Source organism: Anser cygnoides, chromosome 6, assembly GCF_040182565.1.
Source record: "Anser cygnoides isolate HZ-2024a breed goose chromosome 6, Taihu_goose_T2T_genome, whole genome shotgun sequence".
Classification (NCBI taxonomy): Eukaryota; Metazoa; Chordata; class Aves; order Anseriformes; family Anatidae; genus Anser; species Anser cygnoides.
In genome coordinates this window covers 7,473,567-7,489,801 of record NC_089878.1, presented here as the reverse complement: position 1 = coordinate 7,489,801, position 16,235 = coordinate 7,473,567, and the positions used below count along the sequence as shown (strand labels likewise).

The following is a 16,235-nucleotide window of genomic DNA, read 5'->3' as shown; positions in this document are numbered from 1 at the left end:
TAAAAGTAATTTTTTTCAAATGAGGCCTCATGCATCCTAATGTGAGGGTCAGGGGATCAGGGAAAAAAAGAAAAAGTAAATATTCAGGAGTAATGTGTGTGAGATCCAGAAATTTTTAAGCCATTTAAGGGTTGACAGAACTATTATTCAAGTACATACCTTCTGAAAAATACCTACCTGTAACAACATCCTACAAAAACCTACTACTATTAAAAAAACAACAACAACAAAAAAGTGTTTTTGACCCTTCCCATTCACAAAAATATGGACTACTAGAACAACAACAAGTTAGTACAGTGCAATCTTTGGTAACTTTGAAGTGAGACTCACTGTCAACAAAAAGTAGGCAGAAAAAATGGAGCCATAATACTTAAAAGACTTTTTCCTAAATACTGCAGTGGCTGTGTATTCTCATCCTAGAAGTCCACATGGGCTGTGTGATGCCGAGGGTTTTTCCCCAGCTAAACTACCTGCCAGGCTAAGACCTCACTGCAGGCTGCACACAGGAGGTTCAAACTGGGCATTAAGAAAAAATTCTTAATCTTGAAGGTTCACCCTGTAATATACTAAGCAATACGATTTGTTAGGTCTCAGAAGAGGTCTTATCTCTAGAACATAGGGAGGCCTGGACAAAATTGCAGCTCAGCATAGATTTCTTAGAACAGATCTCAAGCTTTTCCAGATAGGCTTCACTTTGAATCCAAAAAGCAAAAACTGAAGAAATTAAATTGAGTCCCAAATTTGAAAATGAGGATGTGGGGGTCACTGACAGCCAAAATTGCTCACTTTCAGAAAGCTTTGATTTCCTGAATCTGGGTGTTTTCTATTTAGTTCTCTCCACTCAGATATTCAATATCTAAAAGAGACAAGAAATTATAACACCCACTATCTTCTGCCAATACCTGTTAACTTTGAGACCTTGCCTATCCCTAAATCATCCAATAAAGTGAAATCAGTTCCTGCCTTTTTATTTCATGCCATCACTGTCTTCAGAGAACTTGCTGCTAACTGGAGATGGTGGGAATTTCTTTTCTTCTTACAGAAAAAAAGATCAAAATGAAACAATAATTAAAAAAAAAAAGGATGTACATTGCATCTGTTCTGCATCTGTTCTAAAATTAGTATTAAATATTAGAGCGTAGCTTTAAGTTGCCTTCACTTTTTTTTTGGCGTTGTTAAATATAATTTGATTCCATGCATACACTAGATGTTAGATACTTTGATATGTTTTTCACCAACCATTAAGTTAAGAAGCAGGTGTTTTAGATGTTATTGTCATCCAGAAGACGCCACCTTAAGCACATGGATGTGTGCATACATATGCATGCCTTAGAGAAGCCTCTTGTAGCCCTATGTGCATACCAAATAAGAGAAAATAGTGATGTAATACTTGTTGCAAAATAAACCATCTAGTTCAACATAAAAGTAGTTAACTGGAGCATACTGAATCTGCAAGCAGCAGGTTAGGCACATAGGTTAATGTATTCTTGATATTTGATGGTTCTGTATCTTCCCCCCATTCTCACTGAGGCACAAACATTTCTCCCCATTTTAAGAGTAGCACAGCTACCAGCTGGATCTGATCATCATAATTCCCATCTGCCACCACAAACACGAGATCACCAAAAATGAAATGTTCCACTTCATTTGACCTTTTCTTGCAGAAATACATTAAACATGTATAAAGATTGTACATTTTCTTTCATTGATTTCAGAAGGTATTCAACCTGAAAGCAACAGAACATGGATTACAGGAGCTGTCAGACACTCAATTTACTGCTGTTCTGGGTACCAAAACACGCAGGGCTCAGAGAACATCAAAAACAAACCTACAGTTACATGCTCAGAATACAGGAGATCCAAAAGAGAATTCAAATATTTGTCAAGTTTCCCAAGTCCGATTTTTGTTTATTTGTGCATTTGCTATGCAGACTACTTAGAGACAGTATATTTTCTGCTCTCTCATTTGAATATTAAACATTAATATTTTCTGTAGTTATTGCTGCATAACAGCTTATATGTGTACGTGCACGAACACGAATATAAATATTTATACACACACCTACCTAATAACTAAGCCTTTTCTCCTACACATTTACATACAGGCTTAAAGGCAGAAATGTTCTTATTGACTTCCAACTGGACTACGTCCACACTTAAAATCACATATTTTAACTACATAACCTGATGTTAACATTATCCCATACATGGTACAAACAGATTTTCAGGCTTTGTAGATCACCTTCTTATAGAAAGGGCTACCAGTATCAATAGGCATGAAAACAGTCTATATGCCACTTGTTCTTATATGCACAATAAAGCCATGTGTTTTGGGACACAGAAAGTCAACCGAGTTGCCTTTCACATCTTGGGAAACCGAGTCCTGTCCTAAACTTTGCTGACTAAATTAACTCCAATTGGAGAGTACAGCAGACAACTAGCATTCATGCCACTAAAAAAAAACACCTCCCCCCCCCCCCAAAAAAAAGAGTCTTCCTAGAAACTTCAACACAACAAGCAAATGGGAAGAGCACTTACAACTCAAAAGCAACCCAGAAGCCTTCATAGCCATGTCACCTGCTGATGTGTGCTGTAGCTTGATACCCCATGACTGCAGATTAGAAAACAATAGTAAAAAACAGAATTTATTATGAGATTTGAGTTGTTTGTTCAGGAATCTACTGATACTATTTCATTTCATCAGCACATGGTGGCCCTGACAGGAGTTTTTTCTCAGACTCACCCCTATATTACCTGTGATTCATGTAATGAAACTCTCTTGTGCTTCTGAAGAAGTGCAAGGGCTTTATTCAGGCCATTTTAGTATTCTGAAAGGAACTTTTAGTGTATTCCTAATGAAGTAGTATATTGGCAGGCATAGAACTTGATTTTTTTTTTTTTACGTTTGAGACCTTGTGTTTAATGTCGGAGGCCTTCATTCTGCATGACAGTAAGCTTTTACTGTGCAGTTCTCTGCTCTCTGACAGGAATATGCCCTGGGGAAAGTCCTAGTAAGGGCTGCACAATGCAGAAGGTGGCACCAAGTATGGCAAGCTTTTTTTTTCTTTTGGTCAGAAAACACATTTATAGATTTATAATTTTACATGTTTTTTGGGAGACAGAGTTATGGGTGCTTTCCTTCCTTCCACCCCTATCTCCTTAAGAGTCCATGCTTATTCTAACTTGGCTTTTCAGCAGTTGCTTCATTCTGAAACTGTAAGTGGCTGTTGTTCCTTGCAATACTGAAAGGCATTTATTTCTTCACATAAGGGTCCAGATACTGATCTTTAGAGATCTTTAAGCTTGTTGCTAGAGAGACCCAGGTTTTCCAAGCTTCTAGATGATTCCTGATTCCTTACTTGTGTGATAAGGAATTGCTGGACTGGTTTAGAGAGCCATCAGCAAGTGCGTACCTTCATTCTGTGTTGTACTGCATATCACAGATGCAAATAAAGACTCAACGTTTCTTCTAAATAAGTAGCTACTGTGTTTAAGTGCACAAGCAGTCACTTGAGACCAGATGAGGCTATCGAGTGGTTTCAATAATCACATTGCACAGGGAACACATGAGATACACTCATCTCTTCTTTCAAACCATTTTCTGCAATCAATACTTGTTTACTTGGTCATATAATTACTGGGTGATCTGGAAAGAACTATAAATAATATGAAGAGTTTAAAAACTTGGGCTCTGTCTTTCATCTAGTTTTTATAATTGGTTCCAGTATTTAAATTTTTATGAAGAAAAAAGTCTATTATCTCATTCAAATCACTGTTTACCATTAAGTTTACCATTAACTTAATTTGTAAAGACAGGCCTCAGATGAAATTAGAAATCCTGAATTATTCATGATGAGGTCTACTAATTTTACACTATTACTTCTTATGTGAAACTTCAATGTGTCAGACCAGAAGGTTTTTTTTTTTTTTATCTGGCAGGGAATAAATGCTTCAAAACACTCCCTAGAGAACAAAATGTAGCTGTCACATTGAAGATAACGCTTTTAATCTCTTTGTTACATTACAGCAACTTCAATAAGCTTTATTGTACTCTGTTTCCGTATAGCAACCCTGCAAAAAAATTTCATTTACTAAGTAAGCAGCAAGATGGTCTGTACATTTCTACCCACTTAGCAATTAGATTACTGCTTTCAAAATAGTCAAAGACAGCAGTAAATTCCTTTCATAGTGGCTGGCAAACACAGCAAGCACATCAGTCATTCCTCAAAGCCCAGATGACAGCTAATTTCTAATCTTCAGTGATTAAGTTGAATTTGGATTCAAATTAAATATGATTTCTAGCTTCCCATTGTGAATCTTGCACCATTCAAGACCCACTGCACTGGTATTTCATCTAAATTTATTTTAATGCCCCTTCCAAACACATTCCATTACCAACATGAAATCCTTAAAGAATGCTGACTATGCACAAAATACATTCCAATTTTCAAACAATTCTTTTAAAATTTCCACCTGGAGTTCAGGAATGAATTATGTTTATAAACCTAGCTGTAGCATAGCAGCCAAGAAAACAGCTCCCTGAGCCTCACTCTTCTCTCCTGTCAGAAGTGGCTGCTGCAAACCCAGTCTCCATTTGCTACTTTCTCATAACAAACAGCTAAATGTCTTATGAGTAGTAGAATGCTGTAAGAGCACTGAAGCGCACATCCTGTGCAGCCTATGTGTGGATCCAGCCTCCATTTATCTGGTGCAAGCATTCAGATTTATATCACTAAACATTTTGTTGTAAAATTAAAATTTTGCTTAAAAGGAAGAGCCAAAATACATCAGAGCCTATAGAATATCAGCATGCCATCATTTCACTTCTTTTGTCCTTCAGAAAAAAATAGCACATTCAAAACAGATGCTTACTTCAGAGACTACAACATCTATGTAATATCTAGTAATTGCTGCAGACTATTTTCTCTATTACACACACAATGGCAGCTACACAGTAACATCTCCAAGCCAAAGCAGTGTGCTTCTGTTTTGTATCAAGGGGTGCAAACCTATGCTGAAGCTTAGGCTTTTCTGTTATTCCTATTTGTTGGTAATGTAAACTGCTGAAATTCTCCATTCTCATATGAGTGGGACAGAAACCATCCTGTATATTATTTGTAACTGCAGTGATAAATGAAGTCATTCAGAACTTCATAAACTGTGCAATAAAGTTAATGCTAGGAAAGGCTACCTGGGATGAAATGTTTCAGCATACGAGAAGACAATCAGATGAAATGGAGCCAGGTGCTGTCACGATCATAGTTCTAGAAGTGTGGCCTCCATGACAAACCAGTGTCAACTCAATTCAAAACCATGAAAGAATTAACAAATAGAATTAATGAGTAGAATCGTATAGATGCAATCTTAAGAAAAAAAATAACAAACATTATAGGACTATAATATAGGACATTATAGGACTATTTTTCTAATTCAGAATAAATGACGAAACTAGCAAGTTAACTGTAAAGAGTTAAATAAAAGTTCATTTTACTAATAAAACTCCTTTCAGGCAGGGCACACTGCTCCTCTTCGAAAAGACTGCTGAGAAAGATGAGTGTGGTAATATTCCCCTGAGGATGAGCAAACAGGAGTTTTGGTGTGTGCTGGAAAGCAGCAAATTTAGAAATTAGAGACCTCGAAATGCTTCACAGGTTCGTCTCCATCTATAGGTACCCAATTAAAGACAGATGTTAAACATATGCTTCAGTCTATTTCAATTTACAAAGTCAGTCAAGCATGTGCTTCAGGCTTACATTCTGCACAGGGATCATTGTAGAAGGGGGGAGTATAGTAATAAGTAATACTTAACTTTTAAATAGTGGATTGGATTAGTGATCTGAAGATGTTTAATGAAGGAAATCACTATCATTAGCTGCATTTTAACAGATGAAGGAGCTGGAAGACAGAAACGAAGTGATTTGTCTCCAGACATACAAAAAGGCCAATAAAAAAAACTAGGAATAAAGCCTACCTCAGGTGACTCAGCTCAAACTTACAGCCTCTGCAGCCATCCAATGATATGACTACCCCAAATGTCATACTTCACAGAGAAAAATGGCACTATGTCAACAAAGTAAATCATTAGATGGTGCTCTGAAAAGGAGTTAACTACCAGATCTTTGTGTGTTCTATAATGCAAAACCAAGCTAAATCTTGTCCAACAAACATAAGCAGGTACAGTGATTACTCTTTCTAAGCAGTTCAATTCCTAACCTGTGAAAAAGTGGGTGGTCCATATTGACTCAACATGTTTTTCTCTATTATACTAATAATTTCTGAACAGTTTTGGTAATCTAAATATCCATTCTTCTACCCTGAACTAGTTACCACAGGGACAATAAACCAAATACTTGCACGACACTTTTGACAAAATTTGTTTCCAAGAAATTCCTCTGCTGTAGCTGAATTCTTGCCCAACTTCAGAACAAACTTGCATGCTCATTTCAGTTATTACAGATACATGAATGAAAGACTGCCATTCAACTGCAGTGTTTCCCACTATTGGCCATACAACACAAGGATGTCATCAACACCTTCTGAAAAAATGCCTAGGACTGACAACTCCTTCATTTCAGCCTTCCTTAAAGAGCCTCAGGCATTGTCACATTCATTCTCATGCACCACTTCCAATGTCTATGCCTACAGGTCCAAACCAAGTCTTCAACATAGCTCTTCTGTCTTGGCAGTGGAATCTGCACAAGAGACAAGTCTGTTACCAAAACTCTGATGTTCCCTCATTGCTTAATCAGCCAGCAAATCTAACCACTTCCTCCTCTATTTCACCAGTGCAAAATTCATCTAATGTTCATAAAGATGCATCACGGGACTCTCGGTAACTAGTAAAGCAGTTCAAGGGATACCAGCTTTTGACCATCAGCCCCAGCCATGAACACAGAGAATTTCAGACATCAGCACAGCAAAGCTGGTTTAACAGACATCGGTGATCAGTAGATAGGTGGCTTATATTGAGCATTCATGTGTGTTTTAAGACAATGGAAAATATTTTTTCAACTGTTATTTTACTATATTCTTGAAAACAGCATGTTAACAAGACTACGGTAATGCTCATGTTTGGAAAAATAAGACCCTCAGAGTTTCATTACTTATTGTGTAATTATTTTAACTATTCCCTCAGCATGAGTGTTATTGCTTACTTCTTTAGATTTCACAGTTTCTGTACAGAAATGCCTTTTAACAGCCTCTCTCTGGGCTCCCACAACCTTAATTCACTTGAAAAATGTATACAAACCTCTGTGCCATCTGGTAACTTTTTGCAATGCAATTATCCTGATATATGTACGCAGGATATTAGACATTTTCCATTACAGAGGTGACTAATGTTGCTTCCATATTTACAAATCTGTCTGCAGATTTCTGCTACAGGTCCATCTGAGGCAGCTAACAGACTTGTTCATTTAAATTTATATCTTACGGAAACCTGATGCCAAGGTTTTGTGCCAAACATTACTTAAATTATGCACTACTATTTATTCAAATTGATTTCCTGCCTTGTAAATTAGGCATACAAAATAACAAAAATGCCACAATTTGTTTTGCACGTTTTTAATATGCTGCCAAATGAAATTTTGGATAAAGTCATTGGTGCACAGCAGGAGGAAAAATAATAATAGAAGTGTTCTTTTCTCCTCCTTTTGGAGTTCGGGAAGGCTGGCAGTTGTATGTCTTAAAGTTCAGCTACAAGAGCAGACTTCGAACTTTATGTCAAAGTATTGTAAATGACTTGTGGTTACACAAGACTATTTGAAAACATTATGTAAGCACGTATGTAGACCAAAGCTTCCTACCCAAGCACTCAGCCAACAATACATGGTAAATCACATCATACTTTCGTTCATCTCAAGGAGCAGTGACATCACTGACTTGATCTGTGCTTCTCATTCATACAAAATTGTGGAGGCAGCATGGGAGAGGGTTTTTCAGAAAATGGTATCTGGAACATCTGCTTGTGTAGAGCCCTGCCAAAAAGCCCTAATTTCTCAGCTTTGGTCCCGTAACATTTAGGACAGCAGAACACCACATCCTTCTTTTTGGGTACCACAGTTAGGGTTCTCACACACAAGTTGCCTTCCACTGGTTTTATTTATCTTCAAGACACTGCTGCAGATCACAACAACCCAGGAGAAGAAGACACCAACTCCAAATCACAAACTTATTTAAAACTAAACATTTTCATTTGAGGTGCTGGTGAATAAACTGAGGATCAGCAGGCAGATAGCTTCACAATTGGATGTGCCAGTGCAGAAGTACACCAATTACAGTTAAATATCTTCGGTATTTTTACACTGAACTCCACTGGAATGGTTAGGTAAACTAGACAAAATTTATGGGAAAATTAACAGTTAATATTAAGACAAGTACATTTACCCTTGTTTAATTCAACCATTAGTAGTCTGGTTTGCTGCTGAGTAGCAATAGGCTGGCTCAGCACTAATTAAGCCTGTTGTTATCACAGCAAAACGTTTATGGCTTTTAAACTTCTCCCTCATTTCTTCTGCCATCAGCTCCGAGGAAAAACATTTCACAGTAGAACCACAGAATGGTTTGGTTTCGAAAGGACCTTAAAGATCATCTAGTTCCAACTCCCTGCCATGGGCAGGGACACCTGCCACTAAGTCTTAAAAGCCCCTTGTCCTATCACTGCACTCCCTAGCAAACTTTCCCATAGGCCCCGTTAGGTGCTTGAAAGCATGCAGCCACACCATCTCCCCAGGCTGAATAACCCCAGCTCATGGCCTGTGTTCATAGGAGAGGTGCTCCAGCCCTCAGATTTGCCATTTTAATCCAAAGAGCAAATCAGCCACATAAATAAATAAATAAAAACACCCAACTATTTAGAGCTGTTAGTGAAGAAGTTAAAAAGAGAAAAGCCTTTCATCTCAAGGCATCCCAAGGCAAAAAAATAATAATAATAGAAAAAAATATATATATATATATACACGCACACGGTTTTCCTTTGCTGCCAGGTGAAGATGAGCTTTTGCATGTGGTGATAATGCAGTAAGACATGGACTGTCTGCATTTCATTAGGTGATATTATTAAACAGAGCAGCTCACAGTATTGACTCTGTGACAGTCGAGAGATACAAAGACATGTTTTAAATGAAAACAATTTTTAAAGTAATTTGAGGAACCGAACAGAACAACTGAGTGTTGTAACATCCTCACTGCTTCTAATTAAGACTAAGCTCCTCTGCAAGCCTACCCCAAGTTACACAACACATCCAAAAGCTGCACTTGAAAGTCCGTAACTCTGAAGATGCGTCAGGTAAGTCCCTGGGACATCCTAAGAATTTTCTCAAAATTAGGGTCCTTTTTTGTCTTTTTTTTTTCTTTTTTGTCTATATAACATTAGCAGAGATATTTGAAATGAGTAAAATTTAAACCCAGTGTCACTGAATTACTATTCTGTTTTAGTGATGCACAGAATGTCACTCCTCAAAGAGGAGAAATCCTCAGAATAAGTTTCCATTCATCAGTATGAACGAACATCATTTAACATGCAAGCTCTCCACTTACTTATCAATTTAGAAACATCTTCTGAATTTCAAACTGACCACTTCAGATGCTATAAATATAATGAGCACGGAATTACTGAGAGTAAACGTAAGTGGGCAAGCATTAGCGTGATAGGAAGTTACCATTTAATAGTAACCACATAGTCCAGCTCTGCCATGTAACTGTTGTGAAAGGAGAAAACAAACAAACAAACCCCCACCTTTTTAAAGAACACAGAAATGCTGTACTCCAATTATAAAGCAATGACTGTTTTATAAACATTCCTATCCCTACAGATGGGCAAGTCAGGACATCCCATTAGGAAAAAACAGAATTTTCCTATATGTTTTTAAAAGACTTCAGAAAATGTCTTGAACAATGTAGCAAACAACTCTTTTTTGATCTGTAAAGCCCTTTTGTTTATCCTTCTCCCAACTATACATCATTAAGAATAACATAAAGTAAAGCAAGATATGCTCTGCACTGCAATTTGTGCCATACCAAATAAATAATCACACCTGAATGATCAATAATCAAGGGGAACACAAGTTGTATGAGATGAAATAATGACTACAAGCATTGAACAGGGCAGCTGCATTTGGCACTGTGCCTTGCAGGCTGGGTTTGTGCCTAGCACAAAGCTCAGGAGGCTTCCGGAGCAACATTACCATTGTTTTCCCTTCCAAGGACACAGGATCCCACCACACATCTGCTGACCACAGCAAGGAAAAGAGCACACCACAGGTCCTGGTCCAACAATGTCACACAACACGAAGAAAAGCAAAGAGAATCCAATTATATGGCAACTTCAAACAAGTCTGGGGGAACAACTGGAAATTCATTTGTAGATTTACAGATACTTGCCACCAAGCAGCTGAGGACTATGCTCTTTTGTGAATAGGCATTCACCTAAAAGTTGAATTACCATGCCTCTAACTGGCCAACTTCTGCTTCTGAGTTCAACCTTCCTCTTTAAGCATCTGGTCTTTGTTTCTGAATATAAAAGGCATGCAATATAACAGTCTAAATTCAACAATTTCCCAAAACACATAGATTATAAAGGGTTGTTTTTGAAACCCTCTACAACCACAGAAATACCAGTGAAAATACAGATGTACTTATCTCATCTGTTGCATAGTTACTGCATTGAGAAAGAACATGTCAAGCTTCTTCATCACAAAAGAAATCATTAAGTTGTTGTTATATTTTCCTTGCTGGAGTATTTTGATTATTCTGTTTCAGCCACTAAATCAGTGATTATTTACTGCTGGTTCTTGTGAAGGTTTTAAAAAGAAGAATTATCCACAGAAGCGTTAAATAAAACTACTTTTGAGACTAAAACCATGGAAGTAATTGATTATTTTTAAAGCTTTTCAGAAAAAAAAAAAAAAGTCAGGTGAAATTATTTTTTCCTCGTTTCAACAAGTTTTGCAAAAATTTTTAAATAAAATTTTTCTGAAGAAAGTGTCATTTAGAACAAAAAATGCTTTTAGAAAGAAGACAGCTCAAGTATTTTTTTGACTCTTTCAAAAATCTTCAGAAAAAAAAACTGTCATGAATTCTTCAACATTTCAGTTAACACTGAATGTACTGTTTTCGTTATTTTTTTTTTTTTAACCTGGATTATTTAATGTCAGTACAAATCCTCCTACAGATGCCATCAGGAGTATAAAAATTCTTTTTACTGGAATTCCTACTTCCCCTTGCAGATGAGAGCTGTGTTCTGCTATAAAGGCATCTTCCAATTGCACCCAAACCAGTAGCTGGGAAGAGGGAGCCCAGAGAGAGACAGTGGAAGAAAGAGAACAATTCCCTATTACACTGAGGCAGGAACAGTAATGATTGTGAAAATAAAACTACCACAGAGAGTGTGCAGCAGGTAAGTTCTTAGGGCGGGCACCTCATGCAGGAAACCTTCTCTCTCTGTGGCACAGAAAGGCATGTAAATGATTGAAATATATATATATATATAAAAGCCCAGAGCTCTGGTGCACTCAAGAAATGGAGAATAGGACAATTTCTAGATGATTTGTACATTAGGAATGGTATATCTTCCTCATTAGATTAATTGAGAAGTAGGCAAAATAGTAATTGTGCAGATGTCATCGAATGCTGCACCAATACACACAGCTGTCAACATCAGGTACGGTGCCATTGTGTTTAATGCTTCCATCGCCTGCATGTGACAGCTTCAATAATGAAATGCTAGTTAGGAACAGAGCAGAAATACAGCTGCTTGTTCCAAAGAAATTAGATGGCTCCAAATCACCTAGAAACAGCTGCCAGAACATTGTTTGAGTTATACAACTTGAGATTTTCAGAGCAGCAGGAATAGATAATTTGCCAGAGTTCAGCAAAAACAGTACAAAGGTGCCAGAGGGACCTGAGCTAGGTTTACTTAATGCTCTAAGGGGATATGGAGGAGACTGCTTTTCACAACTGAAATGAATTCATTTGAAGATTCAGCGAAATACAATTAGCCATGGGAAATCAAGGCTGATTCATGGAGAAGGACACATTTTTGGAAGTGTGATGGAAAACTTCAGACTCACTCTTTTTGCAAGACCAGAACAGAGCAAGTCTGATTTCTAATTAGATCAGCAGCAAGTCAGGTATAATTCTACCAGAAACGATGTAAATTGTGGACTGGAAATTATACAACTTCCTCAGTAGGTTACTACCTATATATGAGCAGTGTCAGATGCACTAACATAAGAGGAAAAAAAAAAAAAAAAAAACCACCATTGATTTATGTTAGATGTCACAATCATGAGCTATTTCAAGAATAAATTTTATCAGTTATTGTTGTGTAAGAGATTCTTCTGTTTGTAACCATCTTTTTTAACCTGCTGTGCTCATAACAGCTGGACTGTACCCTGTGTGCAAAGCCATAGAAGTGGGTAATGATGTTCATCATTAGGGGCCCATCATGCTCGCGTCAGTGAGCAACTTATAAATTGACTGTGAGCCTTAGGAGAATTAAAATATACAATCAGCCTCCAATTAAAGATTGCAAAATAGGAGTCTAGCCCTAAATTCCTTCTAAAGTACTTGCAGCAAGATTCCTATTTGGGCCTTGTCCACACAAACCTGATCCCTGCCATTCAGCAAGATCAAAAATGCCTCTCTGCTCTGCCAGTATACAAAACTCTTCACCTTCCTGTTGTGAAAACCCTGTTAGAGGTTTCTTACACGTTGTATATACTTAAAACTTGTTGGGCTTGGAGATATATATATATATATTTGATGGAAAAGCTAGGAGTTGAAAGGTGAAGAAAAGGATATTGTTTTTAACCTATCAGATTGTATTCAGCTACTGAGATCACTACCACAATAAACTTAGATCTTCTAAAGTTAACACGCATATATTCTAGGATAAGTGAAGCTGTTTTCTCAGCCTTCGTAGTTATGTTGCCCTTTCTGTCTATAGAGCTTCAAAAATACTTCTGCAAACTTCTACGTTGGATCTAACTTGATCATTTTTTCCACTAATGACCAATTTCCCATCACAAGTTCTACTCTTGAGGAATGCAATTTATCAAGTCACAAATCATTCCTCTTATTTTGATGACTTCTGTTTAAACATTTTTGATGACTTCTGTGTTAAAAAAGCAAGCACACACATGTTCAGCACTGATTCTCAAGCATTTGTTTGCTGATTACTTCGTTATCAACCTACAAGCAAATATTGAGAAGAGTTAGTGTAGTTTATTGTCAACCTAGTTACTTTTCCTAAACTACTGTTTAAATTAAAGTAGGAATGTGTTGACAACATTGTTCTCTTTTAGTGATTTGTTATTTCGTGTTGTTTCCCAGAACTAACTGTGCAATATTAAAAATTCTAATAAAATGATGACATCCAAGTACTAGTATACCCACATAGATGTGCACTGATTGATTTGCAGTAAAGGGAAAAAAAAATCCATAGGCAGTGAGTACAATTCCTTCTATCAGATTAATTAAAACACCCTATTTAGCTTGCTGCCTTGGTGAATTTGCTTAAATGCTTCCTTTAAATTTTGTTGACAATATAATGCTGGTTTTAACAGTCAGCTCTTCAGTGTATTAATAGAGCTCATAATGAACATAAAATATTAAGGAAGGTTGGAAGTCATTACTGCTAAAAAACAACTGTACACACCGAATTCTAATGCAATGGTTAGCAACGCTGCTGTGGATGGGGAAGGGGACCTTCACAAGCAAAACAGCTCATGGTCTGTATTTGCATAAACACTTTCAGATCTTTTCATAATTTTAATACAGAATATTTTAACAGATACTCAAATCTCTTATTTAAGTGTCCAAGATTGATTATTTTTCAAGTAGTATTTCAAGTGAACCCTTTCGTGCAGCTCCTCCTGACACTTTCTTGTCTACAGTTTAGCAAAACAGCTAAGTACTCAATGGTCTGATTTTGAATTGGGTCAGACTGTTGCTTCACTTGTATTTTCTGACCTCTCCTTTCCTTGAGAGCAAAGTGAATTCGGTATTGATTTCTTCAACGGGATACAGAGTGCACATTACTGAAAAACATGAAGCAGTTGCATTCTGATCTTCAACATTGACCATCAAATGCCTGGTGCTATGAAAAGACTTGCACACTGACACTTAAATTTCAGGATATTTGACCTGTCCAATGACTTCAATGCCTACTTGGCTACTCACACACTGCAAGTGTACAAGTAACAGCTGCAAGGCCAGAGCAAAGAATAGAAGCCTTTATTGAAGTGGGATTTTTTGTTTGTTTTTCTGCAAAGCACAAGAGAGCAATTTAAACTCTCTTGCTTACTGGCACAAAGAAGCTGGTGGCATCAAAAATAGAAGCCAGCTGGGTGAAATAGTGAATACTTGATGAGAAAGCACCAAGTACATAGTGATGCACTGAACTCCACTCTTTCAGTAGGCTCCACAAGAAGGAATACATACAATAAATTGTCCATTATCCACATATCTGATATTCTTCAAAACCATTCTTTATCACAATGGCAGAGGTGCTTGGAGTGATTTCACAGATCTTTGGGAGCTCTTCTATTAACATGCATGTCTGCAGGTAACCTATTACAGCGCATAGTTGGACAGAAAAACTGGTATTTTCTTGGGCTCAATAAAATAAAATCTAGCTCAATTCTATCACCTAAGCGAAAGCTGCATAATGTTAAGCTCGCAACAAGCTCTTAGCATTTTCAGAAATTATTCTGAATGGCATTTTCATGAAAAAGATTTGGGGAAGGTGACCAATTTTTTATAAAGTGTTACTTCAATTATGTCTCTAGTGTTTGCAATTATGGAGTTTTGAGAAGCTGAAGCAAGAACATGTTCTCATTAATTTATACAGCAATAACAATTTTGGCATGAGGTTAGCATTGCGGGCCAATAAAACAGATGAGCAGGCAGAACTGTCTCTCACTGAAAAGACAATAAGGCCTCAGTAGGCTTTCTTGCAAAGTCCATAACTAATAAGTATTTACACAGAGTGATTGACGGGAAGACCTTTGCCAGCCTTTTGGGATGTGTGTGTGTGGGAGGCAAGTGTCCAGCAACAGGACAAGAAAAGACTTCCACTTGGTTACACACACTCCTCTGCTTTCGCTACAGTTAATGATATACAGGTAAGTGATTAAAAAAAAGCTGAAAATATTGTATCATGAAATATTAAGTCAGTATTCATCTCATTTCAGACTTGTATCATGGCCAGTATTTGTCTTTCAAATTTTAAAATATTTTGCAAATATTATTTACCTCCAAGCCTGCAAAAATTAAGTTTACAACAGTGTACTCTAACTGAAACATTTTCTTACAAAGTATCCTGGTATAGTAAACTTCACATTTTTATTTTTTTTTAATAAGTTTTTGAACCAAGATCCACTAGTTTCTAAAAAGCATTTTTGAAGTGCTTCTCAAGAGTTCCTCAAAGGTAAATGTGTTCCTAATACAAAGTGCCAGGAAAAAAAAAAAAAAAAGTATTACCATCTGAGAAAAGAAACCTGTCAGGGGTCTTTGATGACATAAGTTTTCCTTTCTTTTTTCATCTTTTACGGGTCTAACTTAAGCAGCCAATCACCACAGGAGTCACTGTTATCATAGTTATTCCAATTGGTACAGTTACACTTGAGTTGGTAAAATGCACCCAACACTAACTGAAATACAGCACACCCCTGATTTCTGATAAATGGGGAAAACAAGGCTTTTAGAAATAGTGGTATACTTTCATACTTATTGCATGTTAGTTAATAAATTACTATCAAATTAATACAGATTTTCATCTACTCTTAGACATGATGCAACACACATGAAAATATCTTGACATGAGGCTTAAAGTTGTTACCTGAAAAACACAGGCAATTTGTTTTCTGCATGCACCATTTACTTGATTTCAACATCACATGGTTGTGCTTGTTTATACCTGTTGCCATTTGCGGACAGTTTCACGAATAAGATATTGTTCATTGCTTATTCAGTGAAGCCTGATCCTTTTTAACAGAGAAAAAGCAATACTTATCAAAGTGAATTTACCAAACTTTTACTTTGTCTTAGGTACAAAAAAAAAAAAAAAAAAAAAAGGAAAAAAATAAGAAGGAAAATAATGCTTATCTGTTGGATTTTCCAAAATGCTTTAAAACAAAATCTATTCAGGTCAATGGAATCTTAACTTCTTATTTTCCCATTGGCAATTAGACCAAGGTGACAGGCTTTGGAAAGTTTCATGATGATGTTTTCAT

The 16,235-nt window shown here is 36.8% G+C and overlaps 1 long non-coding RNA gene across 16 annotated transcripts in view; it reads right to left on the bottom strand.

Annotated features, from left to right (window-relative positions):
* LOC106034563 (uncharacterized) overlaps nucleotides 1–16,235 on the bottom strand; it is a 144,957-nt gene that overhangs the window by 57,793 nt on the left and 70,929 nt on the right. The window contains exons 1-2 of one of the 16 annotated variants that reach the window (XR_010832239.1): nucleotides 5,192–5,894; nucleotides 2,539–2,611 (exon numbers count right to left, since the gene is read on the bottom strand). The exons of the other annotated variants lie outside the window; for them this stretch is intronic. This is a non-coding gene — a long non-coding RNA (uncharacterized lncRNA). Of the gene's footprint in view, nucleotides 1–2,538; nucleotides 2,612–5,191; nucleotides 5,895–16,235 lie in introns of those variants that run through there. 16 annotated transcript variants of the gene reach the window in all.